Genomic DNA, 12146 nt, shown 5'->3' with positions numbered 1-12146 from the left:
GAAATAATCCCATGTGTGCTATCAGACCACCACGGCCTAAAGCTGGTCTTCAATAACAATAAGGGAAGAATGCGCACCTATACATGGAAATTGAACAATGCTCTACTCAACGATAACCTGGGCAAGGAAGAAATAAAGAAAGAAATTAAAGACTTTTTAGAATTTAATGAAAATGAAGGTACAACATACTCAAATTTATGGGACACAATGAAAGCTGTGCTAAGAGGAAAACTCATAGCTCTGAGTGCCTGCAGAAAGAAACAGGAAAGAGCATATGTCAGCAGCTTGACAGCACACCTAAAAGCTCTAGAACAAAAAGAAGCAAATACACCCAGGAGGAGTAGAAGGCAGGAAATAATCAAACTCAGAGCTGAAATCAAACAAGTAGAAACAAAAAGGACCATAGAAAGAATCAACAGAACCAAAAGTTGGTTCTTTGAGAAAATCAACAAGATAGATAAACCCTTAGCCAGACTAACGAGAGGACACAGAGAGTGTGTCCAAATTAACAAAATCAGAAATGAAAAGGGAGACATAACTACAGATTCAGAGGAAATTCAAAAAATCATCAGATCTTGCTATAAAAGCCTATATTCAACAAAAGATGACAATCTGCAGGAAATGGACAATTTCCTAGACAGACACCAGGTACCGAAGTTAAATCAGGAACAGATAAACCAGTTAAACAACCCCATAACTCCTAAGGAAATAGAGGCAGTCATTAAAGGTCTCCCAACCAAAAAGAGCCCAGGTCCAGACGGGTTTAGTGCAGAATTCTATCAGACCTTCATAGAAGACCTCATACCAATATTATCCAAACTATTCCACAAAATTGAAACAGATGGATCACTACCAAATTCCTTCTATGAAGCCAGAATTACTCTTATACCTAAACCACACAAAGACACAACAAAGAAAGAGAACTTCAGACCAATTTCCCTTATGAATATTGACGCAAAAATACTCAATAAAATTCTGGCAAACCAAATCCAAGAGCACATCAAAACAATCATCCACCATGATCAAGTAGGTTTCATCCCAGGCATGCAGGGATGGTTTAATATACGGAAAACCATCAACGTGATCCATTATATAAACAAACTGAAAGAACAGAACCACATGATCATTTCATTAGATGCTGAGAAAGCATTTGACAAAATTCAACACCCCTTCATGATAAAAGTCCTGGAAAGAATAGGAATTCAAGGCCCATACCTAAACATAGTAAAAGCCATATACAGCAAACCAGTTGCTAACATTAAACTAAATGGAGAGAAACTTGAAGCAATCCCACTAAAATCAGGGACTAGACAAGGCTGCCCACTCTCTCCCTACTTATTCAATATAGTTCTTGAAGTTCTAGCCAGAGCAATCAGACAACAAAAGGAGGTCAAGGGGATACAGATCGGAAAAGAAGAAGTCAAACTATCAGTATTTGCAGATGATATGATAGTATATTTAAGTGATCCCAAAAGTTCCACCAGAGAACTACTAAAGCTGATAAACAACTTCAGCAAAGTGGCTGGGTATAAAATTAACTCAAATAAATCAGTAGCCTTCCTCTACACAAAAGAGAAACAAGCCGAGAAAGAAATTAGGGAAACGACACCCTTCATAATAGACCCAAATAATATAAAGTACCTCGGTGTGACTTTAACCAAGCAAGTAAAAGATCTGTACAATAAGAACTTCAAGACTCTGAAGAAAGAAATTTAAGAAGACCTCAGAAGATGGAAAGATCTCCCATGCTCATGGATTGGCAGGATTAATATAGCAAAAATGGCCATTCTACCAAAAGCAATCTACAGATTCAATGCAATCCCCATCAAAATACCAATCCAATTCTTCAAAGAGTTAGACAGAACAATTTGCAAATTCATCTGGAATAACAAAAAACCCAGAATAGCTAAAACTATCCTCAACAATAAAAGGACTTCAGGGGGAATCACTATCCCTGAACTCAAGCAGTATTACAGAGCAATAGTGATAAAAACTGCATGGTATTGGTACAGAGACAGAGAGATAGACCAATGGAATAGAATTGAAGACCCAGAAATGAACCCACACACCTATGGGCACTTGATTTTTGACAAAGGAGCCAAAACCATCCAGTGGAAAAAAGATAGCACTTTCAGCAAATGGTGCTGGTTCAACTGGAGGTCAACATGTAGAAGAATGCAGATCGATCCATGCTTATCACCCTGTACAAAGCTTAAGTCCAAGTGGATCAAGGACCTCCACATCAAACCAGATACACTCAAACTAATAGAAGAAAAACTAGGGAAGCATCTGGAACACATGGGCACTGGAAAACATTTCCTGAACAAAACACCAATGGCTTATGCTCTAAGATCAAGAATCGACAAATGGGATCTCATAAAACTGCAAAGCTTCTGTAAGGCAAAGGACACTGTGGTAAGGACAAAATGGCAACCAACAGATTGGGAAAAGATCTTTACCAATCCTACAACAGATAGAGGCCTTATATCCAAAATATACAAAGAACTCAAGAAGTTAGACCGCAGGGAGACAAATAACCCTATTAAAAAATGGGGTTCAGAGCTAAACAAAGAATTCACAGCTGAGGAATGCCGAATGGTTGAGAAACACCTAAAGAAAAGTTCAACATCTTTAGTCATAAGGGAAATGCAAATCAAAACAACCCTGAGATTTCACCTCACACCAGTGAGAATGGCTAAGATCAAAAGCTCAGGTGACAGCAAATGCTGGCGAGGATGCGGAGAAAGAGGAACAGTCCTCCATTGTTGGTAGGATTGCAGACTGGTACAACCATTCTGGAAATCAGTCTGGAGGTTCCTCAGAAAATTGGACATTGAACTGCCTGAGGATCCAGCTATACCTCTCTTGGGCATATACCCAAAAGATGCCCCAACATATAAAAAAGACACGTGCTCCACTATGTTCATAGCAGCCTTATTTATAATAGTCAGAAGTTGGAAAGAACCCAGATGCCCTTCAACAGAGGAATGGATACAGAAAATGTGGTACATCTACACAATGGAATATTACTCAGCTATAAAAAACAATGACTCTATGAAATTCGTAGGCAAATGGTTGGAACTGGAAAATATCATCCTGAGTGAGCTAACCCAATCACAGAAAAACACACATGGTATGCAATCTTTGATAAGTGGCTATTAGCCCAAATGCTTGAATTACCCTAGATGCCTAGAACAAATGAAACTCAAGACGGATGATCAAAATGTGAATGCTTCACTCCTTCTTTAAAAGGGGAACAAGAATACCCTTGGCAGGGAATAGAGAGGCAAAGATTAAAACAGACACAGAAGGAACACCCATTCAGAGCCTGCCCCACATATTGCCCATACACATACAGCCATCCAATTAGACAAGAGGGATGAAGCAAAGAAGTGCAGGCCGACAGGAGCCGGATGTAGATCCCTCCTGAGAGACACAGCCAGAATATAGCAAATACAGAGGCGAATGCCAACAGCAAACCACTGAACTGAGAATAGGACCCCCGTTGAAGGAATCAGAGAAAGAACTGGAAGAGCTCGAAGGGGTTCCAGACCCCTTATGAACAACAATGCCAAGCAACCAGAGCTTCCAGGGACTAAGCCACTACCTAAAGACTATACATGGACTGACCCTGGACTCTGACCTCATAGGTAGCAATGAATATCCTAGTAAGAGCACCAGTGGAAGGGGAAGCCCTGGGTCCTGCTAAGACTGAACCCCCAGTGAACTAGATTGTTGCGGGGAGGGCAGCAATGGGGGAAGGATGGGCAGGGGAACACCCATAAAGAAGGGGAGGGGGAGGGATTAGGGGGATGTTTGCCCGGAAATCGGGAAAGGGTATAACACTCGGAATGTAAATAAGAAATACTCAAGTTAATAAAAAAAAAAAAAAGAACTGCTTTGTGTAGAAACCCATAATAAACTTGGACCCGAACCAACCACCCAGTAGCACATTCTGCACCTGTGTATAAGCTTTTATGGTATTTGATTTTGTAAGCTACCCCTAGGATGAACCCCAACATAAGAGAGACAGACACCTGCATCAATGTAAGAAACTACTTGAAATATGGCTTCCATTTTGAATAGGAGTCAAGTAAAGTTTAAGTTCCCAAGATCTTCCTGGGAAGTGACATCCTACTTGGAAGAAACCGACATGTATGTGGGTAACTGACATTTTGGTTGGCAAGCTAAGACCTGAATGTTAGACAAAACATGTCCCCTGCCACAGTTGAATATCCCAACCACTGGGAGCAGGATAAGTGTATAACAATGGCACGTTCCTACGAAAATCCCCTATCCCTCAGTCCTGATGGGTGGAATAACTTGGCACAGATGTTCGTAGACCTCAGGCTTGTCAAGCCCCATAGTATCTTGATTCAACATCATGATTTAGTTCCTGAGCCTGGAACTCCGTCTTAATAGATCAGTCTTGGGGTGTTTGTTCAATAGACCCCGGCTTTGTGACTGAGATTGGTGTTTGAGTGGTTTGAGGGGTGATTCCCAGACACTAACGTAGAGAGGAGGGGCTGAGTAGGACAATTGAGACAAAAAGGTGCGTCTACGAAGTCACCCTAGTGAGAATAGCCCCTCACCCCACAAGAGACTGAGCCAGGCAGTGGATCTCATGCCAATCCTAAGAGGGAATCCCTTTGGGACAATAGATTGTTTGTTAAAAAAAATAGAGAGAAAAGAAAGAAGCTGAGGGGTGGAGGTCAGTGTGTGTGTGTGTGTGTGTGTGTGTGTGTGTGTGTGTGTGTGTGCGCGCGCGTAGGGGGTGGAGTCATTGGAGGGATGTCCAGACTCATCAGAACTAAGCCTGCAGGGTAAGTAACAGTTTATAGAAGACACTGCTACTTATTTCTCAGGAAGAACTCACGCCACAACTTCATAGTCAAAACAAATACCATGTTCCCAAATTTAGGAGGTCAGAATCCGGGAGTAGTTTTAGCTCTAGGTCTTTGATAAATTGAAACAAACCAAAGGCTGGTCCTAGACATCTGCAGACTTTGTTATAGCCAAAGTCTCTTCTTCCACACTGGCATACATGGCTGTAGGCCTCAGTTTTCACTCACATGGATCTCTTTGTAGGAGTGCACAGAGCATGTACATTCCATCCCAGGGAAGATCTAAGGAAAGAAAAAACAGAAGAAGGGAGAAGAGAGAGGGAAAATGAATAACTGGATCCTTCTAACATAGTTCTGTATCTATGATTTTGGGCCAGTGAGATGTCTTAGTAAAAGCATCTGAATGACTTGTGTTTAACACCCAGAGCCAACTCTACATGAATGTAAAGTATATGTATTTAGTATAGATCTCAGATCTGGTAAAAGTACAATAAATGTTATAATTACTAATTTTTCTACTTTGAAGAAAAAGTGCATTTCTAGATTTAGGACCTAAAAGATTAGGCACAGTCATTTTGAGAGCACACAATTATGTTGGTGACATTTATTACAACCTGACAACCACTATGACACACAAGCCCACTCTGTTACTTAGTGACTGAATATGACCATTTATTTTGCATTCTCTTTGCATTGTAAAGTCCTTTAACTAAGGTTATTTTTTTTTAAGATTTATTTATTTATTATATATAAGTACACTGTTGCTGTCTTCAGACACACCAGAAGAGGGCATCGGGGGCTGGAGAGATGGTTCAGCGGTTAAGAGCAGTGACTACTCTTCCAGAGGTCCCGAGTTCAAATCCCAGCAACCACATGGTGGCTCACAACCATCTGTAATGAGGTCTGATGCTCTCTTCTGGTGTGTCTGAGGACAGCTACAGTGTATTCATATATAATAAATAAATAAATCTTTAAAAAAAATCAAGCAACAACCATTTGTTCCAAAAAAAATTATTAAAAAAAAAAAAAAGAGGGCATCGGATGTCATTACAGACCATGTGGTTGCTGGGATTTGAACTCAGGACCTCTGGAAGAGCAGTCAGTGCTCTTAACCACTGAGCCATCTCTCCAATGCCACCCTAAAGTTACTCTTTATCACATAAGCTACCTTTGTATCTGAGCTGTAGCCCATACAACTGTCTTCCTAGAGGGGATGAGACAGAGTGGCTTCTGCTGGAATTCTGTTTAGACTCCATGCCCAAATCGAGCTGAATGACCTTGGGCAAGAACTCAATGTCCTAAGAGACTGTCTTCCTTTATCTGGTCTCATGGGAGGATTAAATGAGATAAGACATAGTGAAACATTTAGTACAGTGTTTATCCTGAGAAGGCTACCCATGGTTAAATGTCATTTTCCTTTTCCTTTTCCTTTTTTTTTTTTTTAGTAGGATTTGATTTCTCAGTCACTGTTGGGTTAAATAACTCTTGATCATACAGATTTATGGCACCTGCTATCTACCATGTGATACTTATTTCTGTCTGAGGTGTTGAGGGTTGAATGGAGGGCTTTGCTCATGTTAGAACAAATTACTGCTGGGTGTCATTCAAGTAATTCTACTTTGTTTTGTTTGAGATAGAGTTTCCTTGTATAGTCCAGACTGGCCTAGGATTGCATAATCCCCCTGCCTCAATATCCTGTTCACTGGAATTATAGGTACATACTGCCATGATCAGCATGCTCTATAGTTGGGTTTTATTTAGTATTTTAAAAAAATAATTGTATTTATTTAACAGGGACCTGTGTGTCTGCGTGCGTGTGTGCGTGCATGCGTGTGTGTGTAAGGACAACTTGCAGAACTGACTGCTGTCCTACTATGTGGGTCTTAGAGAGAGAACTCAGGTTGCCAGTCTTACCAGCAAGCACCTGCTGAGCCATCCTTCTAGGTAGTTTTGCTCTTTTGTGTGATGCTTGGTTTGAATCCAGTATCTTGTGCATGATACCCACATGATTTACCACTAAGCTGCACCCATAACCCTATGATATGATAGGTAGCCTTCTCAGTAGCCAAGTCAGTCTTCCTGGATATATTTCTTAATGGCAAGAGCCATTTCTTGTTTATATTTTTCGCTCCCTATAGTGCCTAGCAAAGGGATGATGCACAACGATTGGTACTTTTGTCTTTAGTTGCTGACCAAACTAAAATCAGAAGGGATTGAGATTAAAACAACATAGGAAGACTTTGCAGTTGAAAATGAAGTAAATTTTTTTTAAGATTTATTTATTTTTATTTATATAAAACTATATAAATATAAGACTGTGGCTATCTTCAGACACACCAGAAGAGGGCATCAGATCCCATTACAGATGGTTGTGAGCCACCATGTGGGTGCTGGGAATTGAACTCAGGACCTCTGGAAGAGCAACCAGTGCTCTTAACCACTGAGCCAACACCTCTCCAGCCCGAAGTAAATTATTTTGAGGAAGAAAAACTGGTGTTTCCAGGTGACAAATTGTGTGAATCGATTAGACTTTTATATTGTATTATATAATACTCTGTATGAATATATTAAAAATTAAATGATATTTCAAATCTTTAACAAGATAGTAGTGACATAAATACATATGTTTGAAAAATATTTAATATTTTATTTTATGAGTATAAATATTAGAGCATTAATCAAACAAATGATTTATCTGGCTTCCCAGGGTGTTTAAGCTCATTGTTGCTTAGAGAACTATTAGAGATAAGGACTTTCTATGAAGGAAGTGAGTTTATATTTTCTCTTCAACCATGGGGAGCAATGAGATAGAACATTTAGATCCCTGATAATATCAGTGCGAGAAAAAAATGCAAGCAATTTAATATCCTTGTTCCAGTCACATCTGAATGACAAAATATCACTGTTGGATCAATTCAAAAGTTATCCAGTTAATTTCTCCATGTCTACACCTGTCACTTGGTAGCTGGGGTGACTACTTCTTGTTTGAGTGAGCAGTACTGTGACTCTATTAACATTTGTGCCCACTGGCACTGTTCCAATGCCATTCAAAGGCCCATGTCCTGTGTCTTACTTTTCTATTGCTGTGATAAGACACCATGACCAAGGCAACTTACTGAAGGAAAGGTTTATCTGGGCTTATGGTCCCAGAGGGGTAAACGTCCTTCCTGGTGAGTAATTGGCAGGCTTGGTAGCTGGAACAGCAAGGTGAAAGCTCACATCTTAAACCAGAAGCAGGAAGCAGAGAGAGCATACCGTGGTCAGCACCGTGGCTCTCAAAACCTGCCCCCAGTGACACAATTTCTCCAGTAAGGCCATACTTCCTAAAACTCTCCAAATAGCGCCACCAACTAGGGACTAAGTATCCAAATATCTAAGCTGAAGAGGGACATTGTCTTTTAAATCACCCTCTCACAGAAATGCCTGGTCACACACAGCTGTGACAGGTTGTGACCCATAGCAGGACTCCTGCTCTGAAGATGTGTACTTTATCTCAGTGAGAGATCCTCCAACATTCTTCAAGAGGCTGAAGATTCTGGATAATTCAAGCATAGTCAGTTTTTTTTTCTAGAATCATTTTTGTCTCTTCAAGTTGTGTTAGTGTGTTGGGTTCACCCTTCCAATATCTCCTCTCCTTGACAGGGATATTTTCTTCGATGACACTATCTTCTCTGCAGCCTGGCTTCCATTATAAGGAACAGATAATTAAGAAGTCATCTTCTAGACTTACCCACTAGGATGAGCTGGGTGGGGGCTCAGGGAGTGGGTCGGGAGTTCTGACATGTATGTTACTTGTCACTTTTATTTTCTCTTTGTACGTCAAACATTTATTGGTTTGTTTTTCGGCAGATTCAAAAAGTTCCCATATCAAAACAGCCACATCAAGGCAGCCACATGAAGATGTTTCTGGCATCGAAATGACTGTATCAAAGTCGCATGTCAGCAAACTAACTACGACAGAACAGCACGCGTCAAAACAGATGACTTCCCAAATCAAGATGGCTGTGACTTTCATTGGTATAGCCTTCGCCATCAAGGGAAATGTGCTTGAATATCACTGCTGTCTATGATAGTCAAGATAAAAATAAAAGGTTGCCTTTCTTAGCACCAGTCCTTCTGGTTTCAGCTAGAAACGAGACTTACTCACTAGGTGCTATGTGACAAAGGCATCGTTCCTTATTTCTAATGAACAACACATATCATTAAAAAGAAACCAGGGGCTGGTAGGATGGCTCAGTAGATAAAGGTATTTGCTGTATAAGCCTGTTGACCTGACTTCTACTACCCAGAGCCCTCATAGAGGTGGAAGGAGAGAACTGGCACCACAAAGCTGTTCTCTGACCTCAACATATGCACCATGGTAGACCCACTCCCAAAGAGGCATATGTGCACATCATACTAATAACACATTAAAAAATCCCCTAGGGTTGGGGATTTAGCTCAGTGGTAGAGCGCTTGCCTAGCAAGCGCAAGGCCCTGGGTTCGGTCCTCAGCTCCGAAAAAAAAAAAAAATCCCCTAAAAGTAGATACGAATTTACAGGGCTGATCCTGCTTAGCATAGGAATTGTGAAACTCCCATACTAATTTTATAATCATGCTTTTACACTTTGTTCTCATCACAAAAGCTCTTCTGGAATCATCTACTCAGAATCAGCCAACAAAATTGATGCCAACCTCGAGACAGCCCAGAGCCGCTCACTCACTGCCTCCAGTTTCATGTTCAGTCACAAGCCTGGAAGAACCATTACACATGCTAAATGCCTTGATCTGATGTTTTTTTTTTTTTTGTTGTTGTTGTTTTTTTTAATCAGATACCCAGTTAGCTTGCAAAATCTTCCCCGAAAGGTTTGATGCAGTAACCCATTCTCTCTCTGTTCCTCCAGCTAAGGAAGCTTAGAGACTGGGGAGAATCTCGAGCTGGACAGGTGATGAACAGTAGGCATGGATTCCTGGCCCTCACTTAGTTGTTGAGCAACCCTTTCCTGGTTTTTGAGGTATCACTGTTTCTTAGTTTTAATCCTGCCTCGCTGGCTGCTTCAACGCCGGGCCTTTTTAAGTCTTGTATTTCTGTCTGACCTTTAAATGTTGGAGTACTTTGCTTCTCAATCCCCAGTCTTCTTTAAGCATAACTTTTCATAACAGCTCAGGGTTCAGAGACGGTCTCCCAAGATGCCTGCAGAGCATCGCCTCTGTCCCAATTTTTCATTATGTTGAGCTTCTCCGTAGAGTTCACTACAGTGTGTAATGCTCTAGTTCGCTCTTATCAGCTCTGCTCCCTGCTAGGATATCCTCCACAAGAGCTCTTCTCCATTTAGCCTCCAGGGACTAACTCGGCACCTGACTCAAAGTCAGCTCTTGACAAATATTTGCCAGAGAGAATGAATTCAGGCTTTTAAAAGAGGAACTCCATTAAGGAGCCTAGAAATTTCTAAACCATTAGAATATGCCGCTGTTTAGAAACATTCCATTCACAATGACCACACACATGTATATAAACTCAAAGGAATGCTATGTAAAGGTAATAATTTGGGAACATTTTGAGGCTTCACTTAAATATAATTGTATCCGATTTACTACTTAGATTGCTTCAGTCGGAGCATCTGAACTCTGGAGTGACTGTCCATCTGGTTCAGGGATTGGTCATCAAAACTAAAGGCGTTCTTTTATATACAACTTGCTCATAAAACAAATGGTTTAGTTGAGAAGAAATAATCGTGTGGAGTGAAATGATCAGGATCAAGGAAAGAAGCAGTATAAAGATCAAGAAATCCTTCTACCTAAGACATGATTGGGCAATCTGGGAAGAAGACAGACCAGGAAGTGTGGGAGAAAAGGCTGAGCAAAATGCCAGGAGGCTTTCACTTAGCTTGGTGGAGACAGAACAAGAAAATCATGTTTTCAGTCTTTAATTGGAGGCTGAAGAGCCTTGCACATTTGCCACAGAGCTCCTGTCACCGCTGAATGGCAAACACTATCTTTGAATTTCCAGGAAGTGCCTACCACACACAGCTGCCTCTCCTGCATTTGGGGTGGGAAATCAAGGAGGGGCTGTAACTCAACCTTGGGTCAGCGCCAAAAGAAGATAAAGGAACAGCTGCAAGACACCGAGCGAGGAATGGGAGCTCCGCAGAGGCAGACCTCACATCCCGAGCCTGCCATGGCACAGTCACCTCGGAAGCATTGCCTGGAGTTTGTGGGGGAGAGCATTGGCTTTCCCCGGAGACATGCAATGGGTTTTCTAGATAAGTTCATGTAAACTTTACAGCTAATCCTCTGACAGTAGGAGTCTGCTGCTGCTCTCAATCCCTCCTGAACAGAGCACGAGCGAAGACTCTGCAGGAGGAAGGCGTGTGCAGTAGACGACATTGCTATCTATCTATTGAAATCCAATCCCCTCTGTGTATTAGGAACTCGTTTGGGGGAGGTAATCAGGTCATGAGAGAGCAGCCCTCATAAATGACATTCGGGTCCCTGTAAAAAGGACTCAAGAAGCCCTCCTGCCATGTGTGGATACAGTACCACAGAGTAATCAGTAACCAGAAGGACAGTCCCAGCCCAACCAACTGAAACAGGCTGACATCCTCCTTCAGGACCTCATGCCTCCAGACTTGGGAAAACTCAATTTCTGTTGTTTATGTTATCCAGTCCACCGTACTTTGGTATAGCAACATGAATTGACTCTCTCCTATCCACACTGTACCTTGCTTTCCATTTTCCTATATGATCCTTAGTCTCACCCTAGACTTTGCTACCTGTGGTGGTTTGAATATTCATGGTCCCCATAGACTCAGATGTTTGAATATTTGATCCCAGTTAGTGGCACTGTTTGGGTAGGCTTAGGAAGTTTGGCCTTGCAAGATGTTGTGGGAAGGAGAGGGGGGTGGCTTTGAGCTTTCATAGCCATATGCTATTCCCAGTTCTTTCTCTGTGCTACATGCTTGAGGTTGCAGATGTGGTCTTCTCTGCTTTTTTTGTTCCAGGCACCATACCTGCTACTTGCTACTGTCATTTTCTATTAATGGTCTCTTACCACCCTGGAACCATAACCTCTCCTTCTATATGTTGTCTTGATCGTAAAAAGTTAGTAATATACAACTCGTATTAATAGGTCACTTTTTGGCATTTTAAAAGTTACACTTTATTCTGTGTTTGTATGTGTAGGTATATGTGCATACCATGGCACATGCATGGTGGTCAAAGGACGGCTTGCAGGAGACTCCTCTGTCAGGTGGGTCCCCAGGGATGGAACTCAGATCATCCAGACTTAGCAGCAAGCTTCTTTACCCACTGAGTCCTCTCTTC

At 41.5% G+C, this 12146-nt stretch overlaps 1 long non-coding RNA gene across 1 annotated transcript in view; it reads left to right on the top strand.

Annotated features, from left to right (window-relative positions):
* The window catches only part of LOC148001712 (uncharacterized), a 31252-nt gene that overhangs the window by 16578 nt on the left and 2528 nt on the right, over nucleotides 1-12146 (top strand). The window contains exon 2 of the long non-coding RNA XR_015636052.1: nucleotides 12006-12072. This is a non-coding gene — a long non-coding RNA (uncharacterized LOC148001712). The remainder of the gene's footprint in view (nucleotides 1-12005; nucleotides 12073-12146) is intronic.

This window comes from Rattus norvegicus, chromosome 13, assembly GCF_021556685.1.
Source record: "Rattus norvegicus strain SHRSP/BbbUtx chromosome 13, alternate assembly SHRSP_T2T, whole genome shotgun sequence".
NCBI classification, from domain to species: Eukaryota; Metazoa; Chordata; class Mammalia; order Rodentia; family Muridae; genus Rattus; species Rattus norvegicus.
This window is presented reverse-complemented; position numbering and strand designations above follow the sequence as displayed.